Below are 27,351 nucleotides of genomic sequence, written 5' to 3'. Positions count from 1 at the left end.
AACCCCAGCGACAGCCCCTGGCTTTCGACTTCAGAAGGTGAACTCTCCCAGTGGCCGTTTTCAATCCATTCACTGGGAAAATGTGATTACTTCTTATTTATTGAAGTTAAGTATTCCTGCTTGTAGCCACTATGGCATTAAAGTAAAACGTTCAGCATTTAACACAATGAATGCAGAGACATGAGGCTAAATGCACTGCATAAAATCTTTATGGGGCTGTAAACAGATACCCAGAATATTTTCAACTGTTTTGTTGTGAGTCAGGCTAGGGTCCCTCCTCTGCCTCGCAGCTTGCCCCAGGTCTCCTTGGGAATCAGCCAAGACCTTGTCAGCACTGCCTTGGCCTTCATCGGGGAAGGGGCCTGGGGAACAGAAAATGAACTGGACTGCTTGCTGGCAGGTATTGCTCTTGCCAAGACTGGCCTTGGCCACGCTTGGTGGCTGTTGCTGCATCAGTGCAGATCTGGGGGGGGGGTAAATATAGGCTGTGATTGCTTCAGAGCTGCTTTCTTCAGTATCAGTCTCAGATAAACACAGCTCAAGAGAAAATCAGTTCAGAGTGAGTTTTGTCAGCTTCAAAAGAGATTCATTTCTGGTGTTGTCAGTCACAGGAGACTGATGGCTGAGATTACTGAGGAAAGCAAGGCCTGTGGGCATTAAAACAGATACTGTTACTGGAACTCAGGGTTTAAAGATGAGATTTAATCTGGAATGTGGATTTGTTCAAAATCCCTTCCCCCATCCAGTTTCTCATTCTGAAGGCCTGGTTCCCATGGGCATACTCAGCCTCCTGCGCTCCAGTTGCATTTATCAGCTGTCTGATCAACCCAGAAATCTACTCCCTACCTCCAGTGTTCACTGGACACCAAGTGCAGTGGTAAACAAGAGAGCTGGGCTCTTACTTGACCTTGTTCTTTGTATGTAGTGTGGCTAGACTGTGTCCTCACGCGTGGATGGATGCAGGAAAATTCTCAGCAAAATGAGCACCTCCTGTCCCCGAGGAGAGTGGCTGGGGTCCCAGGGAGCCCATGCCAGGCTTTACGCAGCTCAGCAGCTCCTCTGTGCAGAAACCCAACCAGTGCCTCGTGCTATATGCAGCACGATGAAAACCAGTTGTGCCACCCAAAGCAACTGCTTGCTAACACCTTTATTTGCAGTAATCCATGCCACCATTAGACATCTCTGCAAGTTCTACGTGTGATTCATGGTAAATGAGGAGACAAAGCTAAGACCCAAGCTCTGGGTATCTTTATTGCTTTAATAAAAAGCTGTTGAAGGCATTTAAACAGTCTCCTGAGAAGCTTTGAAAGAGCGTCATTCCCACAAAGTAAAGTCAAAGGCCACAATTCCATATTTCATGATAAGGAATACAACTGGTCATGTTTGTGCTGCAGGGAGGTGAGCACAGCACTGCCTGACCTTCCAGAGTCCTTTTCTGCCATGTGTAAGGCTCAATGACAAACCTGAGAGAGTTTTTCCCAGGGCTGATCTTATTTTCAATTGTTCCAAAATCGTGTCCTGAAATTTGGAGGGGCATATCCCTAGAAAGTTAACATTTTGCAAGCTTTCCTCTTGGTAGAAACTCTAATGTGCCTATTGGGAATGCCCCTGCCTATCTGCAATGAAGTGATTAGGACAGCTTTTCATCTTTGCCCTCCCTTGATTGCTTTGGGTGCTTCATTGCTACAAAGGTTCCTGTCCCACATCCATGCCTCCTCCCTCCACCCCCACCGCCTCCTCTTCCATTCAATAAGTGTCTCTTGCCTCTAACATATGGTCAGAGCATATTCTCAGCAATGCCGACACTTCTGCTTCTTCACTTCAGCAGCCGCAATAACTGTTGAACGGGAAATCTGTCGTTTAACTGGGCTGTTTGCAGTCACTGAAGAGAAGTAATTACAATGGCCTTAATTGGCTGACTGCAGAGCCACTGCCCAAGTAGTAATAAATAGTGCATGCTTAGGAGCTGGATGAGGTGTAACCACCCAGGGTTTCTTCTCCTCTGCTTCCAGCAGGCCTGAATCCAGTTCACTTAGGAGGCTAACAAGGATGTCAGGCTGCTGCCTTGAGGATCCAACCCTTATACAAAAGAGATGCCGGTCAGCTGAAGTCCCAGAGGTCTCTCCTGAAACTCTTTCAAGGGATCCTGGCAGGGCAGGCTCTTGGCAGCTCTAGTGCTGCCTGCTTCTGCCTGGGTTCCCTGCCTTCCCCTTCTCCCGCTGCTGCCAGGCTAGAGCACGTTTTTTTTCATTAGCAGTGATGCGGGCAGAGCGGGGCCAATTACTCACTGCTTTATGCTTGCTGGAAAACCCACCCAGGACTGGTAATAGCCATTAAGTGAGGGTGCAGCTTTAACTACGTGCCATTACATTAAGTTTCAAGTTGATATATGGCCAGAGCAAATTGAATTCCTGCTGCTATCCCGTCTGACATTTGTTACATTACAATGCCTGCTCTTTTGTTTTTGAGTCAATAGCTGCTGCTTTCGAGAAATATGGATTATTAGAATTTATAGCCCATCCTACGCGTCTTTTCAAACACTCATATCCTTTTATCATTTCGTTTTGTTGTTATTCTGCCCAGCACAGTTTGTATTTCTTCAGGTTTTAGCACCTGGGACTCTTGATACTTGTGCTAAATCAATACCCTTTGTCCTCATTGCTTTAATATACACAACCATTTGTGTGATGCATGAATTGCAGTGGGTTTTCTGCCTGCGATAGTCATTTACTCCTCCTGCTCAAGAATTCCTTCCCCTGTCTTCGTGCGGGTCGTGCTTTGCAGTAAATACCACACATCTACATTTAAATTCCTTTATATGACGATTTCCAGGCACCTGGCTGCACAGGGGAGGGTGAATTTGTGGGCTCCTTAGCAGGAGGCTATCACAGGTTTGACAGTATTCCAGTGTCTCCTGGAAAGTGCTGGTGTGCCGAGTTTAAAAAAATCCACCTTTTGCTCTTATGCTGGGTTCATGTCTTCAAAATCTATGCTTTAATGCAGCCACACCTTTTCATAAAGCAGATGCGAAGAATCTCAAGAGTGATAAAAGGGTAAAAAACTGCCTTTGGGCTTTTGTTCAGACGTCCTCAGGTCAGTAGCAACTGAAGTTGTCACTCATCAGTTGGCAGTTCTGGAGACTTGTGGGAGAGGAATTGCTCTGATAACTGTCCCACAGACAGTTGTGTGTGACCGGAGTGGAGAGACCCAGGCTGGTGACTTGGGTCCAACCCTCCAGCTCAGAGTGGATTTAAAGCAAGAGCAGAGCACAGCCTGTGCTGTCACTGCATCTGCTCTGCCTTCCTGTGCATACGGAGATGTTCCCAAGGCCGTTCATCTCATACCTTTTACATGTGGTGAATACTGCAGCAGGCCACCAAGGTACATGGTAGAGATTTGGGTTTGTTTATGCATGTACTCATCTGCTGACCTTTTGGGGCTGTTCTTCCTTTCCTCTGCTGGCTGTGGGAGTCCAGGATATGCAAGGACAGCAAAGCTGCATGTTCCCTCTGAATTTTATACTCTTTTGCCAAATCAGGGAGTACAGGAAACAAAGATGAAGGCATAAAAGATGAGACTGGAGAAAGGGAAGGCTTAGCTTGAGCAGTCTGCATTGCCCATGCAAGAAGGAAAACTTTGCCCTCTGGCCCTTACCCTTCCTCCAGGCATTCTTTTCCTCTGCTCCGTACACCGGCAGTCACACACCCACCCATTCATCCCCCAGCTCTGTCCCGGTCCTTGCCAGCCCCATGGCCATCCCACAAGCTGCCTCTCCTTCAAGCCCTCGACTCGAGCTGCTCGGCTTCATGTTGCCGTGTTTCAAGCCCCTCTGCTGCTCCTCCACGCTGATGCCAGCCTGCCCCAGCCGCATGGCCACTCCGCCATCCCCTCACCGGCCCGCTCTGCTCCCCGCCGCCCAGGCTGTCCAGCTCCTGTGCGGAGCACAGCCCTGCGCCTGCCTTTGCGCTTGAGAGGTGACAATTTAACTAAGTGCGATTTCCGAGAATGATGAGTGTGATTTTGAATGTCTCATTGAAACGCAGGGCAAATCCTTCATCCCCAAAGGGAGATGCGTTAAACACTGCTTCAGAATTAATCTGCGGAGCGTGAATCTCCCTCGCCGTGGCGGCGAGAGGCACCGCGGCGTCCTCCTTTGTCTCTGTGTTCATGGCAGTCTCCTGGTTTATCTATGCCACTGCTGCTCTTCAGGGCTCTCCCTCCCCATCCTGCCTGTGAAAAATGAGATGTCAGCTCCCTTCAGGGTGTGGGTATTTCTGATAATATATTTTCCATGTAAATAAATGGGAGTGATTTACCTATCAGTTACACTAACTGAAGTAGAGACTGGGAGCAGCAGAAAAAGGGGTGAGCAGATCCTCTGCCGGACTGACCTTCCGCTGCTACGCTTTGCTCCCAGGGGGCTGCAGTTTGGGCATAGCCGTGGTCTTCTGTGCTGAGCGTCAGAGCTGCCTTCCTCCAGATTTGCAGCAACATCACTAGAAGTGGAATCTAACCCCCCTGACTTCAGGGAGGAGGTGAACCAGCCCAGCATCTGACCTTGACTGAAGGGTTTTCCGTGGGTTTCAAGTCCTCCCCTAAATCCCTTTATATTCCCAGTGCAGCCTTTTCCATCGAATGCGGTTTCAGACCTTCAGATGAAGCACCCATGTCACAGACCCAGGAGGCAGAGCCCAGCAGGGATGTCAGAAGGTCCTTCAAAAATCTGTCGGTGCAGGTGGCACGTGCCTGCATGTTCTTTGAAACATAAATGCTCCTGAATATAAAGATTATTTACATTCCCAAACAAAGCTGCCAAACACTTTTAAAATGCGCTAACGGTGCCTCTCTCTTTCCGCTGTGCTTGCTGATAAAGGGCCATAAACAAGCTTGACACATTTATAATAACCTTTCTCCCCTCCCTCTTCCCTGTTCTCTCCTCTTCCTCTCTTGCCTCTCTCGCAGGCTGCATCGGGTAAATTTTTATTCTACTGCCATTAGCTGGGATATATTGTTTGATAGGGGGAAATAAAATGTCAAATCTCTTTTTATTTTTATTTTTATTTTCTTGTTCTAGCGGCAGCTGCTTCAAATGCCAACAGTGGATGTTTGGTTTTAAAATTTTGTTTCCCCCAGCTTTTTTTTTTTCCTCTGTTCATTTTCTCCCCTTTTCCTGTGTCTCCCTTCTAAAAGGTCATCTTAAATGATGCAAGGATACATGCTTTTGCAGGTTGTTTTTATCACTTATCAGCCTATTCCAAAGGCCATTTAGTCTTCTAGGCAAAGGTTGTAGCTTTCAGCCTCCATTTCCCATTTACAAAGGAAAAATAGATGCTACGTTTCTAGGTATATAAATTAGGTATAGATATAGATATAAACCAAAATGCTAACTCATCTAAAATAAAAGATCCTTGTAATTTCTTTTTCTCCAGTCTGAAGAGGTCTCAGGTTCACCCTTTTTCATGTCACCTGTTCCTCTTAGAGATATTGATGGAAGTGCCACATCTAACGATTCCTTCTCCATCCTGTATTGATGGTGCTGTAGAAAGGCCCACTTGCTGGAGATGAAAGGCAGTGGTGAGCGGTCCAGGTACAAACAGTTCCTTTGGGGCTGCTCTTGAGGCTTTTTTGTTCAGTAACTCGTGGCTGCGAGAGAGGGTTTGTGTGCAATGGGCATGGGGGCACAAGGGACTGTGCCATGGGGCCTTCAGACTTGAAAATGTGCATTTCTGGAGCCATCCGGCTGGTCCTGTGTATTGGGTTTGCGTGGCAAGGTTTTGGTAGCAGGGGGGCTATAGGGGTGGCTTCTGTGAGAAGATGCCAGAAGCTTCCCCTGTGTCCAATAGAGCCAATGCCAGCCGGCTCCAAGATGCACCCGCTGCTGGCCAAGGCTGAACCCATCAGCGGCGGCGGTGACGCCTCTGTGATAACATATTTAAGGGGGAAAAAACTGCACAACAAACTGCAGCCAGAGAGAGGAGTGAGAACATGTGAGAGAAACAACTGCAGACGTCAAGGTCAGTGAAGAAGGAGATAACTTGACTCACGAGCCTTTTGTTATATTTTCTCTCCCCTGTCCAGCTTAGGATGGGGAGTGATAGAGTGGCTTTAGTGGGCACCTGGCATCCAGCCAGGGTCAACCCACCACATCCTGGCTTTGCAGTTTTGTACCCATAATGATAAAGCACGTATTTGTTTCACCTTCCCGTGAAGCACTGGCCAGAGGGAGAGAAATGGACGTGGTAGACCTGGCCTGGAAGTGCTCATCCCCTGGAAGCAAACGAAGCCCTGGCGAGCTGGTGTCAACTGCTGACACTGGGTTAGCCTTGCTTGGGGATGTTGCAGTCTAGGAACTGGACATCTGGCAAAGATGCAACAGCTAAGCAACTGTGTAAGAAAATTACCTGAGACATGGCTAAGGTAAGGTGAAAATCTCCCCCGCCTCTCCCCACTTTGTCTTACTTATATAGTATGTATTTTGGGGCAAGGACTGTCTATTTGTATGGCTCCTGGTACTGCTAGGGTAATAATCATGGTGTGCAGGCCTTAGATGGAGCTACATTCAGTGCTTGAGTCTTTCAGATCAGAGTTGAGGAAAGGGGTTTTTATGATTGATACGTTAAAATTGTTGCTTTTCCTCTTGACTTGGTATATTCTGTTGTACGTGCTCTATAAATTTGCAGAGATATGGTTGTGGTTATGGAAATCACACAATGGAATAATTAAATGGCCTAATTGTAAAGTATATTATCTTCACCATTGCACTCATCAGCTATTCTACCGCACCTCATAGAGGAGGGCAGTAATTATGAAAAGCTGACACAAACTTGCACTCAGCAGGTGAATCCAGCCAAATCCAAATTCAATGAACTGATCCCACAACCCATTAAGCCCTCATGGTGTTCTTTGACATAGTCAAAGACTGAAGAAATTGGAGGAGGGGATGATAATATACAAAAGAGAGATCGTGAGGCATTTGCAGCACACAAAAAGCTGGGACCATTTTAACTTTGGTACCACCCTGGCCCTCTAACTCTGTTCTGTGGGCCTCAGCTCTGTGTTGTGTTGAAGCATTTCACCCTCTGTGGTCCTGGCTGGAGTTATGTCAAAATGGGCCTGTGCTAGATATCCTGGGGCTTGTGTCAGGACTGGGGGCTGGTGCTGTTTAAAAAATGAGGAAGGAATGAAGTGTCCTCTCTAATATGACACAAACCCCTCATCACCCGAGCCATTTTCCAGGGTATTAATATTCATTTTGCACTAATGCAGGATGAATACATTTCAGTGTTTGGCCAGACCACATTCGTCATTTTTATGTCATACTCACAGAATGCATCAGTGTGATATATTGTGTATTTTACTATAATAGTAGACAATACAGCTCGGTATTTCATTTGGACAAGTAGCAAGTATGAGGCAAGGAGACAGCCACTGCTGGACAAGGGGTAAGCTCAGGAAAACAGAAATAAATTAAAACATATTAATCTGGAGTGAAAAGTCATTTTTCCAGTAAATTAAAAGCAGCAGCCTTCACATCTTGTTGAGTTGCCCTATTAGGTTGCTTTAGAAAGGTTTAGCCAGGAGCTGCTTCTGGATGTGACTTCAAGTGTCGCGAGTTTGGCCATCTCAGCCATGCAGATGGCAACATCCTTTGCAAAAGGCAGCACCCAAGAATGACGGTGCCTGGGGGAGACACAGGGCTGGAAGATCTGAGATGGTGCTAGGTGGGCTCGGTAACTACTGCAAGATCTGAGATGGTGCTAGGTGGGCTCGGTAACTACTGCAAGATCTGAGATGGTGCTAGGTGGGCTCGGTAACTACTGCCAGAGGTGTGACAGGAGGTACCATTGTGCCTGTTTTCAGAGCACAGCTGTGGTAGGGTGAGGTGCCTCTGTGTGCTGGGAGGGAGGGCAGGAGGAAGCAGCTTCTAGGAGGATCTGTAGGATGCTCACAGAGAGGAGGCTGAGAGGCAGCGAAGGAGGGAGAAGGGGCCTCAAAAGCAGCCAGTGAAGTCACGGTTACTGAATGGACTTTTCCCTGTTGCTTTATTTGTTCCCATGTTTTGCCCTGGGCACTGATGTTTAGTAATTTAGACCAAAGGGATCTAAAGAGTTGCCGTAAAGGGTAGTTCAAAAATCAATGGATGTTAGAAAGGGTCAAATGATGCCATAAAGAGATTAACAGCAGCATGGAGAGATAATATTCCCCTGACTGCAGAGCTGGCCCTGAGAGCTTTATGACAGGAAAAGAAAAGAGCAGAGGCAGCCCAGCACCTCTTTCCCTGCTTGACTTCTCCCCCTCCTGAAAGCTCAGGGCTGTTTGGGGAGAAAGGAGGCAGGACTGCTTGGGGCAGCAAGCAGGGAATGGCTGTGAAGATGGGAATGAGAGGAGACAGGCAGGTGGGCCATGCCGCCGCCTGATGAATTCTTCTTCTAATCCAGACAAACTGCAGCTCCATCGACAGTCCCTGCTAAATCACCCAGGAGGAAATGACTTACTCAGCAATCAGCCTCAGGTTTATAGCATGAAGGTCAGATTTTATGAGGGTCCCCTGGAAATGCATGGGGGAAACGCGATATGGCCCTGTGTCACTCTCCTGGCATTAGACCTAAAACCTGGGCAGGCAGTGTGGTAGGCAAGGGACAGATCCAGTCAGAGCAGCCTTCCCACTTGCCACTTTCTCCCCAAACCCATCTGTATGGCCTCCTCACTGAGCTAGGGAATCAAATCAGGAGCTCAGCCCAAGGGACCTGAGGGCTGAGGAAGAGATGACATTTGGTGATCAACTGAATGTCCTTGTCAAGAGCAGGAAAGCTGCTCTCTGGGGATTTGCTTTTTGCTTCTTTTTCAACCGTTCTTTGGTTCCATGGCATGTTCTCAGCACTGACAATAGTCCCGTGTAGGAGCACATTGAATTAAATAGCTCTTTTTTCTCCTGTGTCTCTCCCAGGGCACTGCCTCCCTCTGTGGGGACAGGCAGAATGAAGCACTGGCATTTTTTACTTAGAAAGCACTCTCAATGCACATAGATCTGCTCAGGGTGTGTGAAGGGGCCACTACTTCAGGTCTGCAGTTGGCTGAGCTCATGGAAGCGGCCTGAAGGAAGTGAAGAGACTAAACCCCACTGTGTTCAGCAAGGATTGCCTGGGAAATCTCAGCCTGACCCTCCCAGGAAGGTTTTCCCCTTGGGGAGAAGCCAGAGGCAGCTTCCCCACAGGCCAGCTGATGCATGGGGACCCTGGGCAGGAGCCAGTGACCTGCATACAGGGATCTTGCTTCAAAGAGTGTGCAATCCTTATAGGCACAGCACCTTGAGCCTTGCGGTGGTGACAGTTTATGGCAGGATAAAACCAAGTCAAATAATAACAGTGTTGTTTTCCTGGCATCGCATTGTGGATCTTAGTGTTGCAGGAAATTAAAAATCACACCCAGAGGTACTTGATGTTTCCTGGATGAAGCGTCCTTTCTCCTGGATGCTGCAGATGGCAGGCCTGGCTGGAGCCCAGAGGGGTGGAGGCTCTGTGGCAGGCACCTTTGGGGTCTGGTAGGAGACTCTTGGGGGTGGGAAGAACATGGGAAAAATGGGGTTGCATTTGGTGCTGCACTTAAGTGAATCAATGTGTGAATCAGTGTGTCTGGAAGAGATGTGTTGAAGAGCCAGCGGACTGATGTACCATATTAGCAAGCCTGAAGGGAAAAGAAAGAAGTGGCTAACCCTTGGGAAAAGATGACCTTGATCCACTGTCCTTTAAAGCCATGAAGGCATCTGTTTACTGGAAGAGACAGCTGCTATTTTATGTGGGAGCATTTGAGTCAACATGTGCTAAGAGGACTGCTCATGCTGAGCTCTTTCTGCTGCCGTGTTTGGGTGGCTTTCGGCCAGCGTCAGCTCAAAGCCCACTTTCCCCAGGAGGAACCTGCTGTGATTCTCTTGCCCTTGCCCACAGGGACATTCTTCTCTCCCGCTTCCTTGCTGAAGGTAGCAGAGACCCTGGTGGCCATCAGGATGCCTGGTCTCTCCCAGGAGAGCATTGTCCCTGCTGGGGACACAGCAGGGAATCTGAATTGCTCCAGCTGTTCCTGGGCCCTAGGGCACAGCAGCTGGGAGCCCTGGGCAGGGCTTCCAGACCCTGGCATGGACCAGCAGTTTGACCTTTGGTCAGTCTCCAAGGAAAGCAGCGTTTTACTGACAGATTTTAAACTTAAGCATGTGCTGGCTTTGCTTTTTGCCATATCGTCTCTTCCCTCTCTCGCTCTGTTCCTTGTTACCACTGTGCTGTTTTATCTTGCTCCCTTTCTCTGCATTTCCCCTTCTTCTATAGCTTTGCTTCTGACTCTCCCCCACTTTCCATTTTTTTCCCTCTTCCGAGTCCTGCTGGCAGCGACCTTGCTCACCTCATGGCCAGCTGTGCTGGGCCTAGCTCCTGGCTGGGCCCTCTTTAAGACTTTTTTTTCTTGCCTTGCACCCAAGTGACAGCAGATGAGAGAGTAGGGTGCTGCCATGAGATTTCTGTGCTTGCTTCCATCAGTGCTTCCTGCAGAGCCTGGGCGATTATTATCTCTGTAAACGACTGAAAGAAGTATAGTGATAAAAGGATTAAGCTAGACATATTTTATTTTATTTATTTATATCTTTCCGCTCCTCCATCCATCCCCCTTAACAAGTTGTAAAGCATATTGTGCTGCAGCTGCTGCAGCTGTTCCAGGGAGGAGTGGTGACATGGGGACGGGGGGACGGTGCAGAGTGGTCCAGGAGCAGGCAGAGAGCACAGATGAGTGCTTGGGCAGGGGGTGCAAGGGGCTAAAGTAAGAGACTGACAGACCCCACTGTAAAAGCGCTGGGGATGCAGCAAGGCCAGCTTGCTCTCCTTTTCCTTGGTAACAGTCTCCTGTGAGCTTCTCTTTTCAAGACGGGGTAGAGAGCCCACAGAAATGGGGTCATGGAGCTGAACCTGGAGCTGCTCAGAGCCAGCATTTCAGTGGGTTATGGACCAGAAGGGCAGCCAGAATGTCTTTGGACAGGAATTGTTGCAAAGAAACCCCACAAATTGCTGCTTGCCCAGGGCCCCCGAGGGCATGCCGCAGTGGTACAGCACCGTTCCCACGAGCAGCTCTCACCAAGCTCTTCCTGCAGCAGATCCCTGCAGATGCTTCTGGAAGCAGCCTGTTCCCAGCTGAAGTTTATTTCAGGTCTCTGTGTGTGTCTGCTAAAAGCCTACAGCCCACAGACTTGTACAGGCAACCTAGTCCTGTCTGGGAACTCACAGAGCCCTGCCTGCATCTGTGGCCTCCCTGATTTCCCTCATAAGGGCTCCCATGGTGGGGAGTCAGGGTGACTTCCAGCCCTGCTGGTGACATCAGAGTTGGATGGGGTTTAACCCAAGACAGACGCTCAGAGTTATACAGAGCAATTTACCCTGAATATTCAGGTTTTGATATGACACCCTCCTCCCAGCTCCTTGGCATGGAGGGAGCAGTACATGATTGCAAACTCTTCCTGGATTGAGCCCTAGAGGAACAAAGCTGGAGATTATATTCCTGGCGAGGACTCCTCTCTAAAGCTCATTTGTACCAAGGTTGTATCTGTTCTAGTAAATATAATGAGCCAGGATCCAGTCTCTGGTCCTGAGGGGGCATGATGTGGTATGGTTTGTGCTGATACAACTAAACTTTGGCCTCTCCCATGCAGTTCACTGGTGACAGTCCATGGCTCACGCCATCCCTTGAACTGTGTCCAGGATCGTCTGGGAGAGTGCTGGCTAGCGCAGGCCAGGGAGCGTGTGAACAGTTAAACGGCTTGGATGACCATGACACAGTGTATGAAGCCTGCTCCCTGGCACTGTTTAAGTTACCAATATAGATCCCTCCTGAGACTCTTTTGCAGAATAGAAGGAGTTTCAGAGACCCACCAGCTGGAGCCAGGCACGTAGGCTTTCTCTGGAGTGCTGCTTACTACCAGTGCAGGGTCATCACACAGGGAGCAGGAGCAAGCATGAGGTTGGAAGGGAGTGGGGCAATTTGGATGGAGAGGGAAGAGTGATTTGTGGCAGGCTGGGAAGCCTCAGAAAGCAGGAGTGGAGGCAGGAGGACCCTCTCGGTCTTTTCCCTGTAGTCTCAGTGCTGGCACGATTGCACTGCCTCTGCCTGTATCAATGGGAAGAACTTGGCACCCTCCATCTCGCTGAGTGCTGCGTGGAGACAAATCAGCTGCTGTATTTGTATGACTAAAGAGACCCAGGAGCACAATCATTCAGGAAGTGAAACAAAATGATGGCAGCATTTGGGCCAATACCTTCAGCAGTCTTAGGGATATCAGAGCTCTTCAGGCAGGTGAAGGAGCAACTAAAACTATGTAAAATGATTGCATATTCCCCTGGACCCCTGGGACCATGAACCAAGCCTAAAGGGGCAACAGCTGCGCTGTGGTATTCCCTTAGGATGTCCCATCCCTGAGGTGGCCGGATATTTGCCTGGTAGGCGTATGGTGGCAGCAGCACCCCTTTATTGAATCCTGCCATTCGTTCTGCCTCATGCTGCAGCTGCAAAGCAGCTGATGTTCGCTGGGCTATTGGTGCTTTTGGACCTCAGCCTCCATCACTAAACCTAGAGTTAAAGGACGTCTCTTTGGGTTTATGGTCAGCAACAGAGGCTGTAGGTGTGACATGACCCACCAGCTATCACCTCTACATGGGAGGCAGCCCAGGGGCTCAAGGCCAGTGTGTGTTGCCTTCACAGCCTAAGGCCAGACCCATAGGTCTAAGCAGAAGCAACAATTTTGTCTTTTCAGGCAAGGCATTGGGGAGATGAAGCTACGTTAGAAGGGTCCTTCATGGATTCTTGTCCATCCCTGGAGAATACAAGCTAGGTGAGATGGCCAGCCATCACTGGAAGGTCACCTGAGGGATGGACATCTTCTCACAGCCTGACACAACTCCACCTAAAGTCAGAGTGATTCCCCTGGGCTGGGGGGGATTGCTATGGTGGCTTCTCCCCACAAATCCCTGCTGGCATTTGCTTTTCCCTGCCTTCTCTGCTCCACCATTTCTACGTTCCCTTCCACCAGTGCCCACAATGAGCAGAGCAAGCAATCCAGCATGGCCCAGTTTAATATTCCACAGATCCTCACAGGCTGATAAATGAGAACAAGAGAGGGAAGGAGGGGGTGGGAGCCTGGTGCATGGGGGGGATATAAAGCCCTGAGCCTGTATTCAGAGCAGCAGAGATAACAATAAGCGAGAATAATAGTCTAACAAGTCGGAAATGTCACACGCGATCTGGTGCCATTAACACAACATGGATCTGAAATATCACATAATTAGTTTTGTGCCTGTTGTTCTGATTTGGAGAGAAAAAATATTAAAGGGAAGAGATTTGGGGGGGCAGAGAGGGGAGTGCCAGCAAAGTGAACTCATAAAAGGGCGAAGCCTACAGCGTCTAATGTTTTTGGAATAGTATAATAAAGCTCTATCTCCTTACCCATGTTTGAGGCAGAGATTTTTATCTGGCAGTATGGGATAAAAAGAAATGAGAACTTGAAAAGGGTAGATAAAATTGTGATTGATCTCTCTAGGACTGCCTTGCCTCCTTTCAGGGAAGCTTGTGGGCCTCATGAATTGCTCCACCACTGAGACACATGATCCCCACCCCTTCCCATGCCACCTCGCTAAAAGATGAAAAAACACAATGTTTTCAAGCCTTCTTTCCCCATCTCTTTATAACCCAGTGCACAAAACCCATGTTTGAAGGCTGTGAAATGACTCAGAAGCTGTTTGTCCCCTGAGAGCAGGCCTAATGCATGGGTGTTTTGGGGACACCCTTTGCTGCCGAGGCATGTGAGTCTCCATGCCTTCAAAGAGGCTGCTCTGAACATTTGGCCTCGTGGGCTGGTGCGTGCCACCAGCTGCTGAGTGCAAAGCTCCTGCCTCTGCCTGCAGAGTCTGCTTCTTGTTGGTGGCGTTTTGAGACTCACTGAGGGATACAAGCACTATCAGAAGAGACAGAAATGCCCAGAGCTTGATGGAATAGCCACTGTTTGGGGACAGTTGTGTAAGGATTGGAACAGGACTCTTCCTTTTCTCAAAGGTGTTAGGAAAACAGAAAGTTGCAAATATCACGTGGGACAAACACTGTCTGTCCTTTCCTACCCTGCAGCAGGTTGGTGTGCGAGTAACCTGATGTACATGCAAACCCCTTGTGAATCTCTGTGGTTGTGTCAAACGTACACCTGACTATACCTGGGTGGGGTTAGGAGCAGCTTTAAATTGAGAGCAAAACCCTCTGGCTGGCTGGGACAGCCCCACAGCCTCACTGAGTTTGGGCACTCCTCATTTTCCGGCAGGAGCTGCCCCTTTCTGCTGGGCCCACGGGTGCATCTCAGGCACGCTTATTTGAGACAGGAGCACTTGAAATGGGGCTATTGCACACTTACCCACCCCTCTATCCTGGAACAACTCAGCATTTTCACGATCAACAAGATCACGACAGGGATGGGGAAGGATTTCTTATGCACGCTTCATTTTAAGTGTTTCCCTTTGCACGTGCTTTTTCCAAAAAGCCCTTTAACTCTGGTGCTCACTGGGACATGAACAGCAAACCTTTTGCATCTTCCTCCAGTGAGAAAGCTGGAGCTGCTTATACTGAATCAAGCGTGGATTTCGTTATCTCCTGTGGCGGAGAAGTCCCCTTCTCCATCCGCTGGCTGTACAGTGGCCTGTGTGATGTTGATGGATACCTCAGTCCTGCTCGTGTAGACAGGCACTAATCACCCGTCGGTACTTTTCCAGGCAGTGTTAGCGGAGATGTCGAAGGACCACATGGTGCACTGAGCCCAGAGCTAGATTTGCCAGGTTGTTCCAAGGACCGTTTTTCGGAGGGGAGATGGGAAGGACATTTGCTCCTGCTGCTTGCTCTCGCTCTGTCACTGCGGAGCAGCTTCGCGCCCATCCAGGCTCACATTGCCCCTTTCCCTGGTCTCTCCCAGTCTGGGTGAATGGAGAGCGGAGGAGATGTGCTAACCACGGATTTGAATTTTAATGCGTAATGAAGCTTTCTGTCATTTTTTTACGTGCCAATTGTTAGTCACTTTTAAACGTATTCTGGGAAAGAGGTACTTTAAAGCAAAAGTGGCGCTCCTGTGCCAAAGGCATGGATTGCTGTGTCCAAATCCTGTCTCTGGAGGATGCCTGTAGGGTTGTGATTCAATTAATTCAGTCCTGGCGGATTCATCGCTTTGCCCACTAATGGCCACATACTGACAGCGAGTGCGACAGGAACGTTGATCTATTGCTCGCTGCTCTGGCCAGTCGTGACAGGAGGCTGCTGTCACCGTAAGGCTGTCACCTCCAGAGCCAAAGCCTTTTGCACGTGAAATGGGGGGATTGGCAGAGGGGCTGAAATGCAGCTGCCTCTGGGGTGGAGTGCAGCAGCTATTTAACAGAAATCACCTCCCTGCATTTGCATGGGAAGTAAAAAGTATTTCTGCATTTTGTTAACACTGAGGTGATAAATATTAGGACTGGGGAATAAGCAAGTTTTCCTTTTGACAAGAAAGTCTGTGGCATCAGTTTTTCCTTTGACTCTGAAACAAATGTTAAAAATCCCGATGAAGCATATGTTCTTCTGAAATTAAACATTTCATTTCTATTTCAGCCTTTGCAGCTTGCCAGTATTTTTAAAATATAAACCCAATGATTTTCTTTGGAAAAATAATTTTGAACAAGGTGGTTTAGACTTATCAAAATGCTTTGTTTCATTTTTTTAAATTGAAAGACTATTGAACAGTCTATGTGACATTAGTATTTTCTGAAATGTGTTGATTTAAATGAAAATTGATTAATTTTTTTTTTGGTGGTAAGCAATGCTTTGATGAAAAATTTCTGATCTGCTCTAGTAAGATAGGCAAGGTCTGTATTATATATTGGCCTCTATCCAGAGAGTGAGACATCTGCTACTGCAAGAGGTATAGGGCAGCTTGCCTGAACAATGCTATCAAAAAAGCCTTAAACACATAACTCCTCTGTGTCATACGTCCATGTAAAGAATTAAATTTCTTCTAGCAATTTGCAGGGAATTTTATCAGAATGATGCAAGTTGACGTATTCCTAAAGCTTCCTCTCCTGTTTTTTTATGACTCTGGTTGTAATCCTACCACGTCCGGCTGGACGTGTGCGCACCATTTAAAGAGTCATTGCATTTGTGGTCACAGGCTGTACCACATCAGATGCGACTGCTGGAGCCATTTTCCCTTTTGGAGTTTTCTGCGTCTCCAGCCATGCAAACAGGCTGCAAGATGAGCTTGACAGTGCTAGTTGTCCCATCCATTTTAGTCTGCTTCAGTTCTCAGCAGATCAGCTAAGCCCTGACTTGTGATGAAGGTTCAGACAGACCCCTAACACCAAGTCGAGTGTCTGCTGAGAGCACGGGTCAGAGGAAACCAGGAGACCCCACCAGTGCTGTGAATTTGGGTTGCAAGGCTGAAATCAAGTCCTGCCCCAGCAAAGAGGCTTGGAAATGAGGGGGCAGCTGAAATTAGTAGTGTGTTAGTACAAGTTTCAGGTGGTAGCGAGGACAGGGTGGGGGTAGCCCACCAATAACGTCCCTTGCTCAGCCCTGGGGTAATTGCAAGCAGATGGCACTGGCAGGGAGGAATAGCAAAGAAACGTGATGCCAGGTGAGCATTGCAGCACCAGGAATTGGTAACGAGAGGTAATAAATCTCGTTGACCAGAGGAGGTGAGGGTGAGATAGTCAGGGTGCTGGGGAGCAGTGTGCAAGCAAGGAGAAATCTGGGGGCAGTTCTGGTATGTTGTTTCAGCTTCAGTGGAGAGAAGACTCTCCAAAAGCCTGAGAAGGACCGTGAGTGGTTGATCAGTGAAGGATGAGTGATTTGAACAGGAGAAACTCAGGAATTGAAGGTATGCTTTGCTGGATGTGTTTTGGTAGTGGTTGTGGCTGGAGATGAAGATATTGTTGAATGTTGTTGAAGATGAAGCCCTTGTTCCTTCCCTCTCCCTCCAGTGTGAAGTTGGATTGTGGTAGTGGACTGATTTCCACCAGCCCTGTAAGCAGGGGCAGGCTGGTGGGTGTGGGATGAGGGGCTGCAGCGAGCTGTGCTGGCTGGTGTCCTGGGGCAGGGATACCCTGGCCCTAGGGAGGGCTCTGAGTATGCCTGGCTTGAGAGGACAAAGCAAGCTAACCGCGTGAGGGAGCGGGCTGTGGGCCAGCTGCTTCCTGGGCTCACAGGAGCAAAGCATGTCTGTTTTTCTGCATTTGTGGAAGCTGTATCACCAACTCTTGCTTGGGAAATGGCCTCCAAATTGTGTGACTCAAAGAATAAACAGAAAAAAAAAAAGTAAGCTTGTTCAATCTGGCTTGCAGCCCTTTGAGGACCAGCTCTTGCCCTGCTATAGCCGTGAGGATTAGAAGCATCCCATCTTCTTCAGTTGATTCAGAAAGCGATGTTAAGTACAGCGCCTAAAACTCCAGGACCTGAGGGTATGCAATTCCCTGAACTTGTAAAATCATGACTTGGCAAAACCATGTTAGCTGCAGAGCTGTTCATGCTCTTAACCTGTATTTCTCCTAAGCCAATTAGGCTGAGTTTCTAGTGAGGGCAATAATGACTGGGCACACTCTTTTGAACCAATAATGTAGGTGGCTGGAGTAGACGAGTGGCCTGCTAATGAGGGAATGGCTGCCTGCTAGCGATGCATAGCTAATGACCCCTGTCTCCAGCGGTCCACGGCCAGGCGGAACAAAAAATCTATTTGCACCAAGTGCTTCATTACCATCCAGCTACACTCAAATGAACAGCTCGGTTTGGTGGAGAGAGGGGAGGGCGATGTGACTGGGACGTGGCTGTTTGAGGGAGAAGTAGCATGTTTTCCCTGTGTCACCCTGGATAAGCCTCTCTGCCTCTTTGGGCGTTGCTGTTCTTTCCCCTCCCTGCCTTTGCAATAGTGCTGCTCTGAGGGTAGTGTTGGGAGTGAAATGGGTTGTGATACATACTGCAGGTTATGGTGGAGAGGAGTGCCAAAATCTAGATGTTTCAGTGCCACGGTTTGGAGATGCCTGCCTGGTTAGTGTCTGTCACTTCTTCAGCCTCTTCTCAGGGGCTAATACTCTTCTGGGTTTGGGGAGGGAGTTCTGGGAAGCAGGCAAGCCCCAAGATAAAAGGTTTGTAGTTGCTGTGAAACATAGAGGTTTCTCCAGGATTGGTCCTTGTCTGTTGAAACCAGCATCAAAGATGCAGACAGGCCTGGGCTCTTGTGTCTGGGCTGGGCTCTGGGCTTTGCTGCATCTCTGTACCGGGAGGAGTGTGCACTTCCAGAGCTGGAATGAGCTGGCGTAGCGCAGGGGGAGGTAATTGGTGGCACTGGTATGAGCAGTCAGGCTCTGAGTCCCTGTATGCCAAAGCTCAGGTGTGCAAGAAGCTGTGTCAGCTTCTCTGAATGGGCTAGGCTTGCTATGTGCTTCTCAGCTTCCCGATGTGTGATGGCGGGGGGCGGGTAGGTGGGCAGGGTAGAAAAATCTGCTGAAAGATGTCTTCCTTTCCACAGATTAAACTCCTCTTGCAGAGCTCCTGTGCATCTCCCCTCCCACTTGAAATTATAAATATGTTTTTCAGCGAGTTAGTGAAAAATTCAAGCTTTCTACTGTAAGACCCCATCTTCTAACCAGGCCCTGCGAGATCTATGTGTTTCAGTTGATTTAGCCTTGTTGGACTGCTGTGGTTGGTAAAATGTATTGAGATGCCTCCAAGATGCTAAAGAAACATAATTGATTGCTATTAGGTTAATTTATTACTATTTAGCAGAGAACAAATATATTTTTAAAGGGATAATGGCAAATTAAAAATCCTATTAAGCAAATTTGCTTACCTAGTACTTAGTAACAACTTGGGCTTAGATCCTGCAGTCGCTTAAATGCATGCACAACCTTACTCAAGCGTGCAGGCCCAAAGAAATCTTAAATCTCTGTGGGATCAAGAACATGGCTATTAAATGTAAAATAATTAAAAATAGAAGACCCCCACCAAATGAGTCTTTTGCTCTTGGCACTGCTAGTATCCTCCTGACTCACTGCCTTTGCTTGGAAAATGAAAATCGATGTGGTGAGTTTTACTTCTGTTTCTAGTCAGTGTCAAATCGGTGACCTCAATGTGGTGCTGGTTTTGCAGGAGTGTTGTATTGATCCTGCCTCTGATCTGCAGCACTTGACATCAGCAGACGGAAACCTGTGCTGGCCTAAGAGGGAGTGCCTGTCTGTACTGCTGGGTCAGGTGGGCTGCGCTTGCCCTTTGACTCTGGGGGTCCACAGGATGTCATGCTGTGCCCCCAGTTACATGAGGAGCGTGTTGGCTGGATGGATTTGGAGAGCTGGCTGCTGTTGTCCGGTGCAGGTGGTCTGCGCTGCCAAGGGCTGGCTAGCTAGGGGCAGCCCAAAACAGGATTCACTACTGAAATGTTATTTTGAAAACTCTTTCTTGAGTTGGATGGACCCAGTCAACCTTCTTCAGGTGTTTCTTAACTGACCTTCCACATCTGTGGAGCAGCAACAGCTCATGGACTGTGCTGCTCTGTGTAATTCCCACCTCCCCTTTGAATGCACTAAACACCCAGTTAAGGCTCCAAGAATTAGTAGAAATCAGTCTTGCTTTTCTTCAAGTTCTAATTTGTCTTGTAAATCAAAGCAGTAATCTTTCTGCACTCCTGGGTCAGAGGCTGGTATTTATTTTTGTTAGCTGTGGTTTTTCATGTGTTCTGGTGCCTGTAATGGGATGGCCTCTTACCAATATGGCTTGCTAATTCAGTTTTGTGCAGACGTCTTCTTGGCATGGTGTGTCATGGAGGTGGCCCTGGCTGCAAAGGACTAGCATGGGAAAGGTGTGTTGTGGCAGGGAGAAGCACTAGAAGTCAGCCGTGGTGCTTGCACACGAGTCTGTGCAGGCGTGAGCAGTGCAAAGCCAGAATGAAGCCTCAGTTCATCAGCTGAAATACTGCTGGGGTCAGTAACCCTTAAACAGAGAGCACATACCGAAGTGTTTTGAGCAGGGATGTATGCCTGTGGTGCGAAGATGGCTTGAGAGGGTCCTACATGGCTCCCTTGGAGCTGTTTACGAGGCTTCGCTCTACATTTCATCACTGAAACAGCTCCTGATAGCTGTGCTAGCACAATGGAGGTGTGCAAGCATGTCGTGAGCTGTGTTTTGAGGCCAGGAATGAGCTGTTGGAGGGGTTGGGATGAAAAATGGTGGTTGTGGGGGAATTTTAGCAGGGCTTGCATGGCCAAAAGTGGTACGCTCTGGACCTATGCCCTGGGATTTCTACTCCGTGGCTGGCAAGAGCTGACATATGAGATCCAGCTTTTAGGTGAGCTCTGGCCTAAAAACAAAATCTGTAGAGCTGTCCTTATTTCTATTGCTTAGAAAATGAAATTGTGGTGGCAGCGTGAATAAAGTCTCACCCCAAACAGCTGTTTAGCGCAGGGCTGGGTTCTCCTTGTGGTCACCAGCACTTTGCTTTTTTCCACGCAAGCCTCCTTCCTTGCAGATCTTGGTGCTTGCTGGAATCTTCCCTCTCCTGGTCTCATTGCATCTGGCAATCCATGTGACAGTCTGCAGCAAGGTCTGGCCTGCCCACACAGTGTGTGGGGGCTGGTCCCCTAAGACTGGTCATTACTAGCTCTTCATTAGCAGTTGACTTGCTGAGGAAGGCCTGCAGGGAGGCCGAAGGCAGTTCTTGCTCCAGGCACCCACTGGTTTGTGCCTGCTCTGTCCGTATTTGAGATTTGAGATGTTAGTGAGTCCTGTGCATGTTCTTGTTGGAAATGACATGTGCTATAATTCCTGTAGCAAAAAATATACTTGTGAATGTGTTCCTCAGGAAAAGTGGTGAGTTCAGATGATGGCTTTCAGAAATCCTTCCTCGCTATTTGTACAATGACTTCTATTTATGTGAAAGTACAGCTTCTGTGAGCACCCTAAATTTGAGCTGAGTTTAGTAAAAGGTTTTTTCAGCTGAGAGATTAAAATATGATAGTCAAAACACTTTGTTTCAGATGTATGAAGCAGTTTTAAATTACTTTTTTGACCAGATTTACCTGCAACTAATCCTTTCTCTTGGATATGAGCAACATTTGGATGCTTTGATACAGAAACAGTGTTTTTCAGTTGGGGGCAGCCTAAAGCACTTTTGGGATGAGAAGTGGACTTATTCAGCAGTCAAGGATTAATACAGCTCTGCCTGCGTCTCTCTTGGGTGCCAACTGGTCACTGCCTTCCAATTCAACAGCAGTGGTCATCCAGGCAAGGAAAAGAAACCACATGAAGTGACCCACTGCAGAGTGTGAATAACTACTGAAAAATGAGGGTATTGGCCCCAGCTTCCACAATGTGATTCTCACCTAACTGCAAAGATGCTGGGTGGCCCCTTGTGGCCATGGTCTGTCTGACTGTACCTTAAGTTGCAATGCACTGTGAATGAATTTGATAAAAATCAAACCAGGAGGTAATTTGATGTGAAGGTAACACTTTCCTGTGAGAAGGGATCCCTCTTTCTATTTTTAGTCCACAACAGTGCTATCGCAAGCCTCTTTGTGACTTGTGGTATGCTTTTATCATGGTAGATCCACTGGGCAAATACTCTTCAAAACAGGCTTTTTATCTTCATTGCCACAGGCAGGTGTTAGCCTCAGTTTTCAGGAGACCAAAGAGAACTCTTATGGGGAAAGCAGGAGCCTGTTGGTGTATCGGTGACTTTGGCAGGCTCACAGGGTGGGTTGTTCTCTGGGATGAGGGAGCAGGGTGGATGTGAGTCATGCCTTGCCCTTGTCATTCCCTTGTTTCCTGAGCCATGCTCGCTCATCTTTCTGAGCGCAGGATGTGGCTGGCTTTATTTGGAATGTTACAAGCATCCCTGTCTGAGTTAATTGACCAAGACAAATTTTGTTTAAAAACCTTGACATTAATAATGAGAAATAAGAGCTGGGAGGTAAAACACATGCTCTCTAGACATGCATTAGCAGTACCCCCACCCTTCCAGACTCCTCTTGAGGTAGTATGGCAGAGAGCTTAGGTCAGTTAGTTTTAAAATTAACTTCTAGTCCTCAAGGCAGCCTTTAAATAGAGTATTTGAGCCGTGACTATCACTAGTCTTTTTAGGCTGTATAAGAGAGGGATGGAAGAGCATAGACTCAGAGAAATCCATAACTGCTGGTGGCTGGTCTCATGCCTGATCCTTGGCAGATCCTTCATCTCAAATGCCCAGGCCCTGCAAAGTGAGCTGGGACATGATGCACTAGTTAGTGCCAGGAGTGGTGATACTCCTCTCCTCCAAGGAACAGCCTCTATGTGCTGTTAGGCTGCCCTTTGCAGCCCTAATCTGTCAAGGTCTTGCTGTGATAATGCAATCCAGATGGACGTTGTTCTTGCTTCTTTCACCTTGGGTGCTGGTGTGCTGATGTAGCTGTGCAGAAGACTTGGCCTTGCATTTGTGTGGAGGGACCAGCTGATGTTGCTTTGGGCACCAAACATGCTGAGAAGCTATATCAGTCCATCTGTGAGGTGCAGAGCTGTTCCCTTCTCTTGGAGCAGTGGGTTAAGCCCAGGAGATACACAGGTTCCTTGCACAAAGGCAAGAGGTAATTTTAAGGGGGGAAAATTCCTCAGGCGAGAAGAAAAAAAAAAAAAAGCCCCAGATACCCTCCAAGCCTGGTAAGCAATGTGAGGCTCCTGAAAAAAGACCTGCTGCTTGGCTGGTGTAGTGGTGTGACAGTCTAAGTCACAGTGACCCAGTCTTTCCCATGTCAAAGCATAGCAATGTTAGCGTGCCTCTTCACCTTCCCTTTACTGTCAGTGGGGAGGAATCTCCAACAGGACTGTGGCTGCCATGGTGTGAATCACATAATATGTGTCTCCAAAGAAGTGAAGTTATCCCTGTTCTCTGCTTCCAGACCCAGATAGAAATTCATGATGAAAAGATGCTCCTGAGGGCATCAGGACAGCAGCAAAAGGAATATCTTCATTTGCTTCTGGAAACAGGCAGAATCTCGAGGCTCGGGATAGTTCCTGTCCAAAGTCACGGTGCTGTCCTGGTGTCTCTCGGGATGCTATGCTCCCTTGCCTTTCCCCAGTGATGTGGGCCTTGCAGGCGGTCCATCAGCCCGCATCTTTTCTGAAGTGGCAGGACTGCAGCTGTACATCTCTGATCGATACCGCCCAACCTTGACATGGAATCAGTCACTCGTAGCCAGCTCATTACTGCTGGCTAACCGTTTGCCTGCAGCAGCCCCTTAATAGCCTTTCCCGGCTGCTGCCGAGTCACAACAGGAGCGTTTAGCAGTCTTATTTACATGCAGCATTTCACCAGTCCCTCCTTCCCTTTGCTCACAGCTTGCCATCTGCTCCGGAGCCTCGGAGGAGATGGAGGTTGCGAAGCGGGGACAGGAGCATCATGCCTGTGCGTTGTCTCTATGGTGACTGAGTGCCCTTCCTTGGGGGGCCTGGTCCCAGGTCTGCCCGTTTTAGGCTTTCTCTGCTAAAACCCTTTCTTTTTCAAGAAGATTTTGGCATCGTGCTTTGCTTTTGTTCTGGCTTTGAAGCTGATTTTAGTTACAGCGATTTTTAATCCACTGTGTGTTTCAGTTTTCTCACCTCTGTGTTTACACTCTCCAACGGGTGGGGAAGGCACAGGATGCTTCCTGAAGAGCAGCTTTAAGATGGCAATTTATTATTTATAAATTGGGGGATGGATGAGGTCTGGGAATGGAGTTTCTGTGAGTCTATTAGCTGGTCAGGTTGTGCCCTGTGTCACTGCAAAGATGCTTTCCTTTATATCAGCAGCAAAGTCTTAGACTTGACTCATGACCTTGGTCATGAGCTATTAATGATCTCTGAAGGAAGAAATACACTGACACATGCACATTGGGGGATATTTGGTACATCTGCTAGCATGCCATTGATTTACATGAGCAAACTCAGAGTACAGGTGTGTTTTAAATGGCTTTTACTTAAACTGAAGTCCAAGTTTCAACCTTGGCCTCTGATTTTCACGATAAGAAACAATTTCACCCTTGGGAGTGAAGATGTGGATGATGGTGAGAAATGATGTGTGTGGGCAGGCAATGGTTGGAGAAGCAGCTGACCTGGGTGGGGATGGCAGCCAGAACTGAATGGTGGAGAGTGGGAAAAGGCAGCGGCACTGGAAATGAGGGAAGGTGGCATTTGAGACAAGTGGTGTTGGTTATGTGGCATTACCCCAGGGATGTTGTCTCCTCTTTCTCCTCAAGCAGTCTCTTACAAGGCAGTGTCACAGGCCAGACAGCGCAGTGTTGTGGCAGAAAACCCAGGTAGAGCAGTGTCTGCATGCTTGCTGCTTTGCTGACTGTTGCGGTATTTATGATCCTCATTTGTGGTATAGCAACCCCATGCCCTGGCACTGCGGTTGCACAGAACCAAGATGCAGCCCTGCCCTCAAACTCCCAACATCAGTACTGAGGGTCAAGCTGATGTATATGTCATCCTTGCTGAATAAAAGTGATGTTTTTGTGAACCTTAACTAGTTCACTGAATTACTTCAAGTGATTATTCTGTTTCTTTCCTGATGTCCTGGTTTTGGCTGGGATAGAGTCAATTTTCTTTCTAGTACCTGGTACAGTGTTATGTTTTGGATTTAGTATGAGAACAATGCTGATAACACACTGATGTTTTTAGTTGTTGCTAATTAGTGCTTATCCTAAGTTAAGTTTTTTTCAGTTTCCAATGCTCTGCCAAGTGAGCAGGGGCACAAGAAGCTGTGAGGGAGTATAGCCAGGGCAGCTGACATGAACTAGCTAAAGGGATATTCCATACCATAGAACATCATGCTCAGCATATAAACTGGGGGGCGTTGGCCAGGAGGGGCGGGTTGCTGCTTGGGGGCTGCTGAGTATCAGTGGGTGATGAGCAATTGCATTGTCCATCACTTGTCTTTCTTGGACTATATTTTTATCTTCCTTTTTGTTACTGTTATTATATTTTATTCTTTATTTCAATTATTAAACTGTTCTTATCTCAACCCACAAGTTTTACTTGTTTTTGATTCTACTCCCCATCCCATGGAGGAGGGGAGGGAGGAAGGAGGGGCGAGTGAGTGGCTGTGTGGTGCTAGTTGTTGCTGGCTGGGGTTAAACCATGACATCTGATTAGGAAAAATCTTGGTTAAATGCATGGAGGGTGAGACTTTATTCTTAGATGTTTGGGGAGGAAGCAGCAATGGTGTAGAATGAATTGTGTTAAAGGTATCTTTACTCCGGTGTGAAAGATGGGAAGGCTTGCGCCAAGAAGCTTATGGGCAAGAAATGTTTTCCAATCTTGGGTCTAGAATCACTATCTTAGGGCCTCAGTTTGTTTTCAGTAGTGAGAAAGCAATGGGTACTTTAATTTCCTTATTCCAATGCAAGCAGTGTTTTGAGTATTGAGGTGCACTGTCTGCTGCATTTAATGCCACGGAAGGAAAGGCCCTTTAGCCTGCAGCTTGAGCCTGGTGGAGATTTGAAATTGGAAAAGGCTGGCAGCTAAATGTTTTCCTTGTTACCAGGGTCTGTGGTCAAGCAGCTGGCAGACTCTGGGAGCTTGACCTCCATAAAGGATCAGGAGCAGATACCCAAAGACTTTTTCTCCCTTTTGGTGTGGGCCCGTCCTTTGCATCAGCACATCTGCACTGTGCCCAGTGTGCACACCATGGACAAGAGGTACCCGACTCAGTGAACTGAGGTTTTCATGCCCATGCCTTTCCATGCAGAGGTGGCTACAGTGTTCCTGGGAAAGCTGGGTCTCTCGCCATGTTTGACAGAATATTGCCAGCCTCTTGGGATAGGGCTGGACCTTACTGCTTGTCTTAGTACTGAGACCAGGCTTGCACAGGTGCAGAGCGTGTGCTTGCCCAGCTATCTGTGCAGCCTGCCTTGGCAGAGCCTGTGAAGTTATTAATGCTCCCACCAAGGGAGAGGCTCCAGCGTGGAGCTGCACCGTGTTAGTTTACAGGATTACAGAGGAGGATTACGGAGGGGAGACTCTGAATGCCGAAATCATGAGAGCACTTCAGTCAGCATTTGTGCCTCCTGCCATGGCAGTCATTGAACTATGAGGCGCAGTCGTAGGAGATCAGGCCTAGCACAGTGCTGTGTACCTGCCTTGGTCCTCTTCTGATACTTGTCGTCCGTGCCCTGAAGGGGCATGGCCCTTCTAGTTCACCTGAGACTCTGTCCTCACATCTGTTGCTAATGAAGGAGAGTTTTATATTTCGGGGTAAGGCCTCTGTTTCTTCTCTTGATTTCAAGAGCTGAATATATGGTTTCACAAGAGAGGACTTTGTGCTAGGTTCTCTTGTGTACAAATGTAGCTCCAGAGACTTGGAGGACAAAGGCAGCCTGAAATGGCTTTGCAAACCAACTTCTATGCAGCAAAGACTGTCTGCAACACAACCAAAGTTATTTATTGTATTTGTTTCTTTCCAAAATGTTTCCCCCTTCTCCTCTAAGTTGGAATTAGACAGCAGATTAATTTTCTTTTATGTGGGAAAAGTTGGAGCTTCTCTGTGGGGTGAAGTAAAAATAGATCATCTTGGCTTGTTGCATGTTGCATAATTTCCTGGATTTTGTTTCCCTTGGAAGAGTTGTTTTGAAAATAAAATGCTCCTCCTTGGCTGGCTGGATGGCACGAAGATGAGGGGGCTGGACTGGGTGGAGAGAAGGCCAGGCTAACAAATTGTCTTGCTTCCCAGGAGGCCAGCTAAAGGTTGGGAATACCAACAACCTGGTTGGTGGGCGGGAAATGGGTGAAGGATGTGAGCATATTTATATATATTTTTTTTTTTTTTATTCCAGTCAGAAATTGAACAACCAAGTTTTTAGGCTTCTAATCTTTGCAGTCTCAGCAGCTGGGGTGGTACATCCTACCTGCAGGCTGGGTACTCTGGAGTGAGTAGGGCTACACCAGCATAGATAACATAGCACTGGGATATAGTGTTCATCCTCTGTCTGAGGCTGGGAAGATCTGTGCAGTCCTGGTAGAGCAGGGTGATACATGACATCAAGGTCTGAACTGCTGTCTAGTCCATCTCCTCAGCCAGACCTCAGCCCCCTCCCCTGCAGTAATCCAGATGCAATCAGTCTGGCACTTTCAAATATTTATGAATCATTGATGGATTTTTTGAAGTTTGAAGTTGTAGCTTTCATGGAATTTGGTTTGATTAGCTGGAAAGTCAATATTTTCACTGCGCTGTGTCTGAGCTGCATTAATTCCAGTCCAGGCAGCAGTAATAACAGCACTGCAGTGCTAATGGCGCTCTGCCTGTAACGGCTGGCATTTGGGTAGTCT

General features: G+C 47.9%; 1 long non-coding RNA gene across 1 annotated transcript in view; it reads left to right on the top strand.

The window, feature by feature from the left end:
* Positions 1-6,098: 6,098 nt before the first annotated feature.
* LOC115341336 overlaps positions 6,099-27,351 on the top strand; it is a 53,990-nt gene continuing 32,737 nt past the window's right edge. The window contains exon 1 of the long non-coding RNA XR_003923360.1: positions 6,099-6,417. This is a non-coding gene — a long non-coding RNA (uncharacterized LOC115341336). The remainder of the gene's footprint in view (positions 6,418-27,351) is intronic.

This window comes from Aquila chrysaetos, chromosome 5 (genome assembly GCF_900496995.4).
Source record: "Aquila chrysaetos chrysaetos chromosome 5, bAquChr1.4, whole genome shotgun sequence".
NCBI lineage: Eukaryota > Metazoa > Chordata > Aves > Accipitriformes > Accipitridae > Aquila > Aquila chrysaetos.
The sequence above is the reverse complement of the archived record's forward strand: the minus strand, read 5'-3'. Positions and strand labels throughout refer to the sequence as shown.